General features: G+C 40.8%; 1 pseudogene; it reads right to left on the bottom strand.

The window, feature by feature from the left end:
• Positions 1–1,951: 1,951 nt before the first annotated feature.
• On the bottom strand, positions 1,952–6,655 carry LOC114476967 (uncharacterized; annotated as a pseudogene).
• Between the last annotated feature and the right edge of the window lie 7,088 nt (positions 6,656–13,743).

Raw genomic sequence — 13,743 nt, forward strand, 5'->3', positions numbered from 1 at the left:
AGTATATATTTCCAAAGTAAAGCAGACACACTAAAATGTAGTTTATTTTTTTAATCTTTTATTATTTATTGCCGTTTACTCTGATGTTTTTCTACAGCTCATTTTAGAAATATTGGATTAGATATTTAAGATGGATCGCTAGACGGTTTCGTAACGTCGTCTCATTAATCAACTCCTGTCTTTCACAATGTTGAAAAGCTGTTGAGTGTGTCCATGTAAACAGGAAACTGTGTAATATTATTTTGGAGTGTTTTTGACGGCACTGTTTTGTAGCGCTGGGCCCTCATTGCAGACCATATCAGTCCTATCGCTCTCCATCATCTGGCCCACTGTGTGTTTAAACTAACTTCTCAGACCTTCATTTGCTTTGCCCTCCGAGCACAGCAGCCCTCCTCATGAGAGGGACCTTTATGCTGCACGCTCGCAAAATTATCTCCTCATCAAATTTTATTTGAGCTGAACAAATTTCTGTTTTTTCAGCAAGCAAGCGAGACCGGCTCCAGCGCTGTACTCCTGCAAATCATAAAGACATAAGTCTAAATAAACTGATTTAGCATTGCTATGAATGGAGGATGCTGCTTTCAGCCAAGTCCAGAGGATGGTGTATACCTCTGTGACAGGCAGGCAAAGTGGTTTGGAAAAAAGTCTTTTTTTCCATGTTTGTCAAGGGGCACAGTGTGTGCCATGCACAATCCCTGTAAATGTACGTAAAAAAAAAAGAAGTCATATTTATATGTTTATACCTGCTTCATCCACCAGTATTTTATGGATGTCTCTCAAGCGAGGAGAGTCTGTGTGTGTATGCGTGTGTTTGGATTTAGAATTAACAAGATCTGGGACCAAAAGTCAACATTAACCTGGGGACGGCTACGTTTTGTGATGGAATATAAAAATGTCAAAATCCATACAAGGGAGACTTATCATGGCGAGTCTCAAGTGGCTCGTATCTTTTTTATGGGAAGGGGAGAACAATGTGTGAGCATTGGATGTCTTGGACTTAGCCGACCCTGTCTGCAGAGCCACCAGAGACTCATGGAACTTCACAAACTCTGCAGGAACTTGATCACCCACAGATATTTGAAAGGATAGTTGTTTAACTAAACAAATGGGATTCACAGAATGTCTGTGTTTTGGACTGACCTCTTATATTTACTATTCCCTATGACAACTAGTCTTACGAAGTTTGTGACACCCTAACAAATCGACACATTTTTCATGTGTGGCAACACGATTTCCTCCTATTTCATGTGCTGCAGGGCATGATACTTATTCGCGATGAGTGTGCTACGTGCTACGTCATGAAATGTTGTAGCGCTTCCTGGTGGGGATTTCAATGCGATGCATTTTAATGGGAGTTATCACGTTAACCTAGCCTGGCAATAAGCCACACCCACTTCCTTATTTTTTGTAAGAAAGTGGGTATGGTAATACCGTCGCTTCTGCTAACTTCCTTGTCTCGAAATAAACATAGCCAATCAGAGCCGTACAGAAAGAACTAGGGATGTCCCAATACAACATTTTCATTTCCGATATGATACCGTTATTGCAGCCTTGCGTATCGGCTGATACTGATATTGATCTGATACGATAACAGCATTAATCATACATGCTTTTATTACTTTTTTTTTTTTTTTTTTTTATAAAAATAAAAAAAAACTTATTTTGTAGTGTGGAATGTTAGAAAAGACTTGATCAAGTCATGTTACTGAAACAGAGAACAATAGTCAGCAACAGTAGGTATGAGAAAAACTGATTTATTTATTATTAACCAATTTGTTATATACATTTTGACCTTAAACATCTTCGTACATACATCTACTGATGCCTCTGGACACATCATCAGTTATGTGCCTGGTCTCATCGGGCGTTTCGGGTCTTTCAACATAATACGCCCTCCTCCAGGTGACCCAGCCGTGGCTGATCAGGCCCCGGCTCGTGTCCAGATGGCTAGCTAGCTACCATGACTCCATGGCTCTCCTCTTTTGAGCCACAGCCATCTTGAGGCCCTCTCTGCCGCGTCGGTGTTACTGCGGATGGCTCTCCTCCTTCTCTCTCCCTCGATGCCCAGACAGCTGAGTGCTCTGTTTAGGGAACGGGCTGCAAAACCCCTACATCCAACCTCCACTGGGAAACACCTTGCTCTCCAACCAGCCAGCTGGCAGTCACTGACCAGTCCCGCATACTTGGCGAGCTTCCTCTCAAAGGCTTCTTCCAGGCGATCTTCCCACGGGATGGTCAGCTCCAGCAGCACTATTTGCTTACTGGCCTCAGACACAAGGACAATGTCTGGTCGCAGGGTGGTAACTGCAATGTGGCCGGGAAACTTTAGCTGATGTTCAAGGTCCACCAACAGCTGCCAGTCTTTTGCAGAGGCTAGGATTCCTGCAGAGGTTCTTCTGGTCGGGGTTGGCTGCTCCCCAGCTCTGACAAAGGCGATGGTTTCCTTGGAGGGTCGGGCATGCTTCGCGCCCACAAGTCCTTCGCTGATAACTTCAGCGATGGTCTTAAGAACCTGGTCATGCCTCCAGCGGTACCGCCCATCTCCAAGTGCCCTGGTGCAACAGCTGAGATTGTGTTCCAGAGTTCCTCGTTTGGAACACAGTGGGCATGCTGATGTCTCTGCTATGCCCCATGTGTGCAGGTTTGATGGACTTGGGAGTACGTCATATACTGCCTGGATGAGGAATTTGATGCGGTGAGGCTCGGCTTTCCACAGCTCAGCCCAAGTCACTTTCCTCTCGACCGCGTTCCCCCATCTTGTCCAAGCTCCCTGTTGCTTCATTCCCACTGCTTTGATGGTTCTTGAATGTTCCACTGCAGCTCTCACCTCCTCCTGGACAAGGCGGCGCCCTTCCTTCCCACTGGTGTTTGTTCGGGGAGTTGGAAAGGAGCCTAGCCCAGCTCTGCCTCATGTGACCACTCCCACCAGGCTCCTCTGACGCAGCCTTGCCTATGCCTCTTGAACTGCGTTCTCTGCCCTCCATTCAGTCCTCACTTTGATCCCTGTTTTAGCCACCTTCGGATCACGTGAGTAGCTGTACTGAACCACATCTCTGGCTCTTGTAACCTTAAACTCCTCCTCCAAGGATTTGAAGGGCAGCTGCAGTTTGTTTGTGTTCCCATAAAGTGCGAGGCTGCTCAGGCTCTTCGGTAATCCAAGCTATCTCCTGAGGTGGCTGCTTACCCTTCTCTCTAAGCTCTTCACTGTTGAGATGGGGACTGCATAGACAAGGTGGGGCCACAGGATCCTGGGTAGAATGCCGTGTTGGTATACCCAGGCTTTGAACTTTCCCGGGAGGCCTGACTTGTCCACGGATTTCAGCCAGCCATCCAATACAGTGCAGGTCAACTGGATAGAAGTTGTGTCTCTCAGGAAGCTGTCAAAAACCTTGCCCAAGCTCTTGACTGGCTTCTCTATGATGGTTGGGATGGCTGAGCCTGTGATGTTAAAACGAAACTTGTCCTCTACCTTCCCTTTTCTCAGCACCATGGACCTTGACTTGGCTGGTTTGAATCGCATCTGGGCCCAATCCATCACCTTTTCGAGTCCCTTCAGAATCCACCGGCAGCCTGAGACTGATTAGTCATGACTGTGAGGTCATCCACAAACGCCCTGATGGGGGGGTTGCCGCTGTCTGGATTTCGATAGGGGTCCTCTGCACTCTGGCTCAACAGACTTGGTGAGCATGTTCATGGCTAGGGAAAATAGTGTCACAGAGATAGTGCAACCTGTGATAATACCAATCCCTACCTTGTGCCAATGTGATGTTATTGCTCTCCAAGAGACCCTCATCCTGAAATTGGTGTAATAATCAGCAATGAGGTCTCTACACTTGCTCGGGACATGATGTTTTGTCAAAGTGAGCTGAACCAGCTTGTGTGGAATGGAGCCAAATGCATTGGCCAGGTCAAGCCACAGCACTGACAGGTTGCCTTTGTTCTCTCTTGCCTCCCTAATCAGCTGTGTCACTACACCAGTATTCTGCAATTGAATAAAATAAATAAAAAATGAATTGCAAAAAAATAAAAAATAAATTGAATCTGATATTCGATATTTGTTTTCAGGTTGATATCGGACCGATATCCGATATCGATATCGGATTGGGACACCCCTAGAAGGAACATCATATATCTCCTGCACCAATCAGTGTCAAAACAAACACGGCGCCCGCCACAGAGAAGACGTTCAGAGCTGCGCTCTGCACTGTTTTAAAAGACTTAGAAAGATCGTTGAAACCACATCAAGAAGAGGCTTTAAAACCATTCATGTTTGTGCCGTGCTTCCAACTCTCTGTTCAGGAAAAAAGATCTACACTTGTCGCGCTGAGTTTAAAAGTCATTTTGCACAGCACCAAAAAGTCGTGGTGGAACGCACATAAAGTGAAACTACTACTGTCGTGTTGCCTATGATGTTAGCGGTCTATGTACCGGTCGTTGGGTCCCATAAAACATCAAAGCTCTAGTTATGAAGAGCTTTGACTCCATAACTCCCCATTTCACTACAATGGGGAGATATATTTAATACAGAGGGGGCTGCTTTATGAGGAGACGAAAACGGAAACTATTCTCTTGAATGACAGACCTGTATCATAATAAATTAATATCTAAAATAACAGGATGAAAAGAGCATGACTGATAATAAAACAAAACTTTTAGCAGCTTCTGATGCTACTGAAGATAAACCGTTCTTAACCATTTAAATCCAAAATACATTATCATTAAATATACAAAACAAACTTTTCTTCTGATGAACTTATTATCTATTCTATCTTACTAAAAAGCAAGGGACGTCTGTGTGCGTGCGTGCATGTGTGTGAGGAGCAAATATCTCCCCGATGCGATGCGAGTTTGACCTGAAACTCGGTCAACGGGTTCCAAATACCCCGAGTGTGTGTTATTTTGGAGTAATTTGGTCCTGTCAAAATGTTTATTTTAATTTTATTTCACTTCTGGACGGCCCCGAAATGAAACCTATTCAACTTTTGACCTCAGGGTGTGAGGGGGCGCTAGCGCACCATCTATATCTATTTCACTGCACAGCTCACTTCCGGTGCGTGCGTGAGCTCCCGTGGACTTCTCTTTTCTCTTTTGAGGAAAAATACTTTTTTACTGTTCTTTATTTGGTGATGACATTTCGAAACGTTTATTTTCATGTTAGTTTGACCGTACGCTATTTAGACCGGACAGACCTCACCCGGAAGTTATTGACGTGCTACATAGTGAAGCCCGCCTGATGATTACTGCAGCTTCACTCACGACACACCTGCCACTACACCTAACTACTGAAAATAGACAAGTTTAGTGAAAGTTAGGCAGGCGCACACACACTAAACGACAACAAAAAATATGAAAATGATTCAAAATACACAAAAATAAATATTTATACAAAAATTACACAAAAGACAACACAGAATAATACACCAAACGGCAACAAAAACATGAAAATGACTCAAATTACACTAAACTAAATACTTATAATCCCACATGAATGCATACTTCCGACGGGCACTGTACATTAGAGAAAAATACACCAAACAAAACAAATATAAAAATGACATAAAAAAAACAAACAACACATTTATCATGCGCATGACTCATAGAATTAAACCAGGGAAATTGCACACGCTATTTTACTTTGCACCTGCAAATATACCCCTTTATAATGTTACAGAGTATGTTGTTATTATTATGCCCATAATTGACAACTCTTCTTAAGCTCCCACTATATGAATATACACTTCTGACAGGCACTGTACTCGACTTAAAAAAACATACATTTACAGAAAAATACAACAAAAATATGAAAATGGCTCAAAATACACAAAACTAAATATTTATACAAAAAATACACAAAATTACTCCTGCATCACACTACATTAGCAACAAAAACAATAATTATACAAAAATACACGACTCCAAAAAAACATACATTACAAAAAGAATTAAAATAAAAAAACACCAATCATTTATGCACAAAAAGACAACAGAAAGATACACAAATACACATGACTCCAAAAAACATATGTTACAGAAAAATACACCATACAAAAAAATATAAAAGTGATGATGAAGTCATGCACATGTCCCATAGAATTAAACCAGGAAAATTGCACCCACATTTTGCACCCTCAAATATACCCCTTATGCTCCCACATGAATACATACTTCCGAGGGGCACTGTACTAGTTAGGTAAAAACAGAAAAAAACATTTGTTGTGAAAATGTGAGTTAAAAAAAAGGTTGAAATGACTAAATCTTTGCTTTGCATAAACAAGTTCCCAAATGCTCCAAGTTAGCTATAGCACACATACGACTAGAGTGTGTGTCATGTTACGTCACACCAGATGATGGAGCAGCAGACAGTCTAGGTACTGGATCCAAATGACCCTAACACTCCGAAACTACTGCTGAAAAAAGCTCACTCCTATTGGACAAAAGTGCTGCAACAGTCACACAGACAGGACAAACTCTACTGTTAACAAGCAAACAAGCAGTATCCATTTATCAGGTCAACAATGTGCACTTACAAAGTCATTTGTATGTAACACTCGTGCTTGTTGTTTGCTTATCGGTCCAGGTCAGAGGGCAGCAGAAATGGATAAAAAGTCCTCACCTCAGGCACTCCCATGACCCGAGGGAGGCACAGAGGATGCATCTTTAACAAAAAAACATACATTACAGCATAACGTGGATGGCTGTTCATCATAGGAATGGGATCCACACAAGGTTCCTGCTGCTTAACAGAAGGTTTTCCTTGCCGCCATGATGAATTCATGTTGGGTGTGGGATACATATGTATGTGTATATACGTATATATGCATATGTGTGTATCCATAAAATGAAGAGTCCGTCCTTAAGACTGCTCTACTGTAAAGTGCCTTGAGATACCATTGGTTATGATTTGGCGCTATACAAATAAAGATTGATTGATTGATTGATTGATTGATGATTGATCTTTAAACCATTTATAAAACCTCCAAACTAACTGAACTCTTGGACATCCACACTCCTCATCTTGACCTCACGTTGGCTGCTTTCATCCAATCCAATGTACTTTTTATTTTCATGATTCAGAGCCTTTGAGGGTTGAAACGCTCTTTGATACAGTTGAACAGTTGAGCATGTGTATTACTGTCCCTGATATGTTGATAAGAGTTAAATCGTCTGCACAGGAAGCTCTAGGTTATAATATTTTAATGTTGTCCAGTTCATTTTTTCAATATCAGATTTTTTAATGGCTGAAAATTCTACTCAGCATTTGTATTATCTGTCCAAAAACGTGAACTTTGCAACTTGGACTGAAGACTATCTGAGTCTTTAGAAATAACAGTCCAAAGGAAAGAATAAAAGATAAACAGTTTCTGGTCGATCCTTTCTCTTATGCACAAACATGCACTTATGTGTGTAAATGTGTGGTGGCCGACCTAGTATCTGTGTCAACCCCTTAGTGAGGGGAAGCACTGTTTCCATAGACAACCACAACACAATGGTAGTTGTTGTGTGCTTTGTTGTGTGTCACACTGTTTATGTATGTTTATCAGTATGGTGGCATGGACAAAGAAACTTGGTTTGGCTGAACTGAACGTCCTTTTTTTTCTTAGTGGGCCAGCATTTTTGACAAAGCAAGTTTCTTCTTGCACGGAAGAACTTCAGGAGATGCTATTCTTTAGACGTTTTGTTAAGCTATCGCAATGACGCTGCAAAAACATGGGGAATCAAACCTTCCTTGTCTAAGCCTCCCTCATGTCAGATCAGCATCTGATCCTGGCTCTCAGTCTTCAGCAGAAGAGGTTGTGCTTCGATCTACTGTTGGTTTGCAGGACTCTAACCGCAGGCTAACACAGCCTGACTTCTGAAATGCTGCAGTCTATTTGCAGGTGTGCAATTTTAAAAGGTTTGTGTACTTTGCACAATCCCCTGAAGCTTTTCCACCAATGAAAACCAGAAGAATCGCGTATGCCCTTAGGGTGACATTATAATTCATCTGTCCTCACAAAATTCATCAAACATGTAGAAAAACGCCCCACTTATTAAAACTTACTCATAAAAGGAAAAAGGTTTGACTGTCTGCTAGGTAGGACGTAACAGCCTCGCTGCCGAACATGATGACAACTTAGTATTGTGTGGTTAGTAACCAACCCCCTCAAACCTGTCAATTCAAAGCAAACATTCCACTTCTTTTTCTCCTCTGAAGACCAAAACACCAAAATCAGGTGATCAAGTGCTCCTCAGACAGACTGAATCCCCAGTGGGAGCCAGGTTGTGAGTAAATTACACTTGATAGCTTGACGAAGCTAAGTCTCATATCAGTGTAAGCCGGTTCAATCATAATAATACACGAGAGCACATTAATTGAGGAGATCAAATGTGAAACCCCTGGATGACCCTTGAGCACTTGCTCCTGAACCCTTCATACCTTCCTCTGGTGTGCTAATCCTCCAGGAGCCCACTGTGGGAGGCTTATGTAGGCCAGAGGAGATGGACCAGAGGCCAATGAGGTTGACAGCACCAACACAGCTGGCCCATTGAGTCAGGCTCTGTGATTGGGACTCTTTCATACATTTAATGATCCCGGCTGAGGTCAAAGTCCCACTTGTTCCCGCCCCATGCCAACCATGTGCTTGTCCCTTAGGAAACCACACAATATGTGCTGGCCAGTGATCTGATGGCAACAAGAAGTGTACATGAGTGTCTTTTATTAGACGCAGGACCACACAGGACTGTTGTTCAGGATTTCTGTAAACATTTGAAATAAAAGGCAACATCTATCAAGAACACCAGATTACAGTTGGATTTTGCACAAACAAAGGCTGACTGCTCTTTTCCCAGCGTCATTATAAAGCTAAAGGCCACTGAAGTATGCACCTTTTGTCTTTCAGGTGATACCACAAAACTGCAGCTGGCGTGTCAATAACAATATGAGCAAAACTTTACAAGGAGGCTCCCAGAGAGAGGATTAAGTTACTGCTGAGCATTTTGGTTTCCCCAGGATTTTAGTTGGATTGCATTTTCATTACCAAAGCCAACTCACAAACATTAAATCAACAAGGTTGTTGATCATTTCAGAAACAATGATGCTGGAAAACAGACCACAGCAGTGCACAGTACTAGAAACTATGGACCTCTCCCTGAGGGGGAGTAATGATCTCTCTCTCTCCTATCGACACAGTAAGGATTAGGACTGTTAGCAACAAGATACTGGCCACGTTTTCATGGGAGCTTTAATTCCTCTTTAATTCAGAATGAAAGTTAAATCCTCTTTAAACTGACCATGTAAACATTTGCAAATTGCAAATGTTTTGTGGCTGGTTTATTTCAAATTTAATTCAGAATTAAATAATTGTATACACTTGATTCCTCTTTAAGTTAATTCCGGTCGTTCTACGAATGCGCGACTTGCCGTGATGAAGCGCTGATGACGACATAGTCCAGGATGGCCGCTCGGACCCCAACCGAGACTATTTAATAAGAGCCTTAAAAGACATGGATATAATGAAAAGAGTGGATGGACGGAAGAATAAACGTCATTCAAACAGACTATTACACGCACGGACTTCGGCAAACGAAACATGCTTCATGGAGTCATGAAGCACCCGAGCTTCACTAATGGCGTGTGGATGATTATAAAGTAATTTCTTCACTCAACGTCCTGTATAGTAGAGGTAGAACAGCTGTTGCATTAACTGCTGGCTTTGATTGACCAAAGTACAAACTTCTATCTCCCTTCTCCGCAGAGCAAAGTGAAACCGTGTGTTGTAGAGCTGCTGCTTCAAAACTACAATAAAAATAAAAGAGAAAACAGTTCTCATGTGGTCTTTTATGTTGTAGCCGAAAAGAAAAGGTTTGTCGTGTGTTTTATCCCGATAGACGTGATGAACGTGATACAACCAGAAGCCTTAAAGACCTAAAGCGGAATTAAATAAAGCCGAATAAACCGGTTTTCCATGTAAACCTCAATTTGCATATTACTATTTCCATGTAAATACAAAGCAGAACACTTTAATTCGGAATAATTTATTTCGGAAAAACTCATTCCGAATTAAAAAACATAATTTAACCGTGGCCAATGTGCAGCAAATGTTTGCAGACTACTGAACAACTCCTCACATATCTAAAGAAGGAAAGATTAGATCTTTACCAGGAGATTGTCAAAGTCTTCTTTTTATATTGATGAATATCCTCCTTTGGTGAAGACTTGACACCTTATGTAGATCCAGTCAAAGAGCAGACAAGGAGCAAATAGAGTCATTTGTAAACCTTTACTGACTGCTGGAGGCTGACATGTTTTATCTGTTTGGATGGCCTTAATCAGGGTGTCTTAACTTGAATTACAAGACTATCATAAAGGTATCCTTCCTTTTAGGGAGGTTTAAACATTAGAGTAACTTAATAGAGATTTAGTTTTACACTTAACTATCACTTCATTTTGTTATCAGCATCTTATTGAAAAACAGTCTGTTCTATAAACACATGTTTTTTGGCTTCGAGCATGACACGCTTCTTATTCTCAAACACTGAGAAAAGGTGAAATATTACACCAAGTCCTTGTAAATTACAGAAGGCTACAATGACATTTGCAAACATTTTTGACTCAAAAGTCACAAAATACTACAGGTAAAATTTGCATTTAATGTGCATATTATAACATCTCTGTAAACATTCTGGAAGCATTTAAAGCTGCTTGACCCAATAACAAGCATGTACCATTATTTCATCCAAAAGTTGTTTTGATCCATTACTGTTGTCAGTGTAACCCCAAAATGTCACCGAAGTGATGCTATTGGTGTGTTCACGCATTTGAAGTTGTCGACAAAAAAATGGTGGATGTTGATAATGTGGCTGAATACGGCCAGAATCAGAGTGATGTCATATCACGGGGAATGCGATAAATACACCAGAACAAAAATAGAATCAAAGAAAATTCAAGAAATCACAGTAAGAATGTAATAAAAACACTTATTTAAGAACATTTTGTTGACATCTTTCCATTCTTCTACTGGATTCCTAATCCCACAAGTTCTCCAAATTTTTCGAAGGTTCAAGTCACATGACCATTTGTCAACAAACCCATTGTGTGTGATAGAGTCATAAACAATCTTGCAAGCGGCAATTATAACTAACATTTGTTTGTGCTTAAATCCATATCAGAGTATTACTGAGAACAACTTTTGGATGACATAGAGGTTCATTTAAAAAAAAGAAAAGTGAATTGTCAAGTTTAGTATCTTTAAAGGAGGAGCATAGAGCAGGATGAAGAAATGAGACTCCATAGTGACATAACGGCCTTTAACGCAACTGCAGTCATCTGTGTGTGAAGTCTTCATACTAGAACAAGTGGAGGATGGATACCCAGGGGTCAGGTTGGATTTGGACAGATATAGAACTGATGGTCTAGGTTTGGTCACATAGTGTTCTTGCGCGCAGCAATCTTTTCATTCCTGCTGCAGCTGTAGCAGTGAGCGTTGCAAGCAGGACCATTGGCAGCCTTGAGTCCATTCACCATTGAAACAATCTTTTTTCTGCACAAGAATATGGATTACCCTTAGTTTTGATAGATGGATTATGTAAAGAGATCAACTGGGTCTCTTGCGCGCACTGTGCCCTTGTTTGTGTTTGACGTTTGCTTGTTACACGTGCGCTGATTCGTTCTGTTGACATTAACAGTTGTTTGTTAATAAAAGCGGGCTAACCACTAAAACAAACATTAATATGCAATTTGTATGAGGGAAAAAAACTGTCAGTTTCCGGCTCGCATATAAATATCTGAATGACTCTCGGGTTCGGTTTTGCTCTGTTGTGTTCGGGCCGGACTTGGATAAAAAGTGCGGTCCAATCCGCAGACTAACTGCAAGACCTCTGTGCATGCCTCAGCGAAAATAAACAGCGGTTTGGTCCACCGGGCTTGTCTTCTTCCAGTCTATAAGACATCTTCTTCTTCTTCTTCTTTATTTCAGGCAGAGTGGACAAGTTGTCGAGAATGCCCATCAACGTCATTTGACTTGATGGTCACCGAAGTCCATGGCTCACAATATTGTGGGAGGACATTGGATAAAAAAAGTTAATGTTTTGCATGCAATGTAATTCAACTATGACACGTCTCTTAAATGTGATGAATCTGCTGCTGCACATAGAAACTTAGAGTAGCACCATCAGTGTGTGTGAAGTTAGCTATTCTAGGACACAATTTGCGACCTGCTGTTCTCACTTCTTCAATTTGTGTCAGAAAGATGGAAAAACAAGACCCAAAAAAATTAACAAATGTTTAGTAGTATCATATAGCTTTTTAAGTAAGTACATATGCTCCAAAAAATGCATGTTTCTGTCCTGTTGGCCAATAGTTTGATAGAGTAGCTAATAGCACAGGCATGTTCCTGGACCTATAAAGGTGCTGAGTGTCGAGGCTGCATGAGCCAACAGCTGAAACACTGGATTAGTTTGGGAATAAGTTTTGGAGAATTAAAAAAAAAGGAAAAAAAAAGACATTTTCTTGTGGTGAAAAATCTGTGAACTACAGGTAAGAGGCTGAGGCCAAAGGTCCATAATATAAGCCTTCTCTCTAAGGCTGAGTCTGACGCATGGAGTCCGACACTCTGTATGTTGGGACAGAGCGAGTTTGTGTGTCGAGCCAACCACAGAAACTCTGTTAGCTCTCAGCACGGAGCACGAAACCTGCGTGTGCTGACAACCTTCTACAACAGCCACATGTTGACTTTGTCAATTTGTCAAGCATCGCTCCCATTTTATTATGAATATAAAGACATTTACTCACCATAACTGCTCTTGATTTAAGAAACTGGTTATGGGAGCACACATGGAATAATTACTGATCATCTGAACAGATAAAGGTTTAAAATGTGGTTCTTATTGCAAACATGTTTCTCATCAATTCATAAAAAAAAACATTTGATCGTTTTCTTTTTATGGGATGTATTCCTTTAAAATCTTGGGATTAAAATTAATGAACATGTGGCTTGTCTGTTTTTAAATTGAAAACAGATATAATAGATAGATTAGAATGAAACAAGATACACATGTTGGCATCTCAAATATTACAGTATGTACAGAGGTGGATCTATAAAAAAACTATGGGGTGGCAAGCGGGGGGCAGGAATTTTTCAGGGGTGGCAACAACAAATAGCAAACACATTTACCTCTATTTAATCATGGTTAGAGGGGAAATATCAAACAATTGTATACACTCAAGTATATATATATATATATATATATATATATATATATATATATATATATATATATATATAACAATTCCTAATGTACAAATATTTTAGAAAAGGACAAGCCTGGAGAAGTAACTCGATGCACTAACAGAGAACATGCAAACACTACACTAAGATCAGCAGGTCTTAAACCAGCTATCTCCCTATAATGTTAGAGACACTTAATCCAACACCAGGAACTATCAAACTTTTTTCTCATGTAATTTTAAAAGTACATTTTATCAAAAGGTAGTTGTTGAGGAACCAACTGTTCTTTTTAAAAATGCAGACTAATGGAATTGTTTGCACTAAGGTGGCCTCAACACAGCGGAAATAAGCAGTTTTTGTTAAGATAGAATCATCCTGTCTTTGAGACAACATGGTGGAGACTTTGTGAGGTCCAGCTCAGATCACATCTCTCCATCAGTTAAAACCTGTACCCAGTAAAAGATCAGGATATCTTTTTGGGTATCTGAGCTATGTAAACTCACTGCTGTGGGCCATGTTGACACATACTTATTCTGAA

This window comes from Gouania willdenowi, chromosome 15, assembly GCF_900634775.1.
Source record: "Gouania willdenowi chromosome 15, fGouWil2.1, whole genome shotgun sequence".
Lineage (NCBI taxonomy): Eukaryota > Metazoa > Chordata > Actinopteri > Blenniiformes > Gobiesocidae > Gouania > Gouania willdenowi.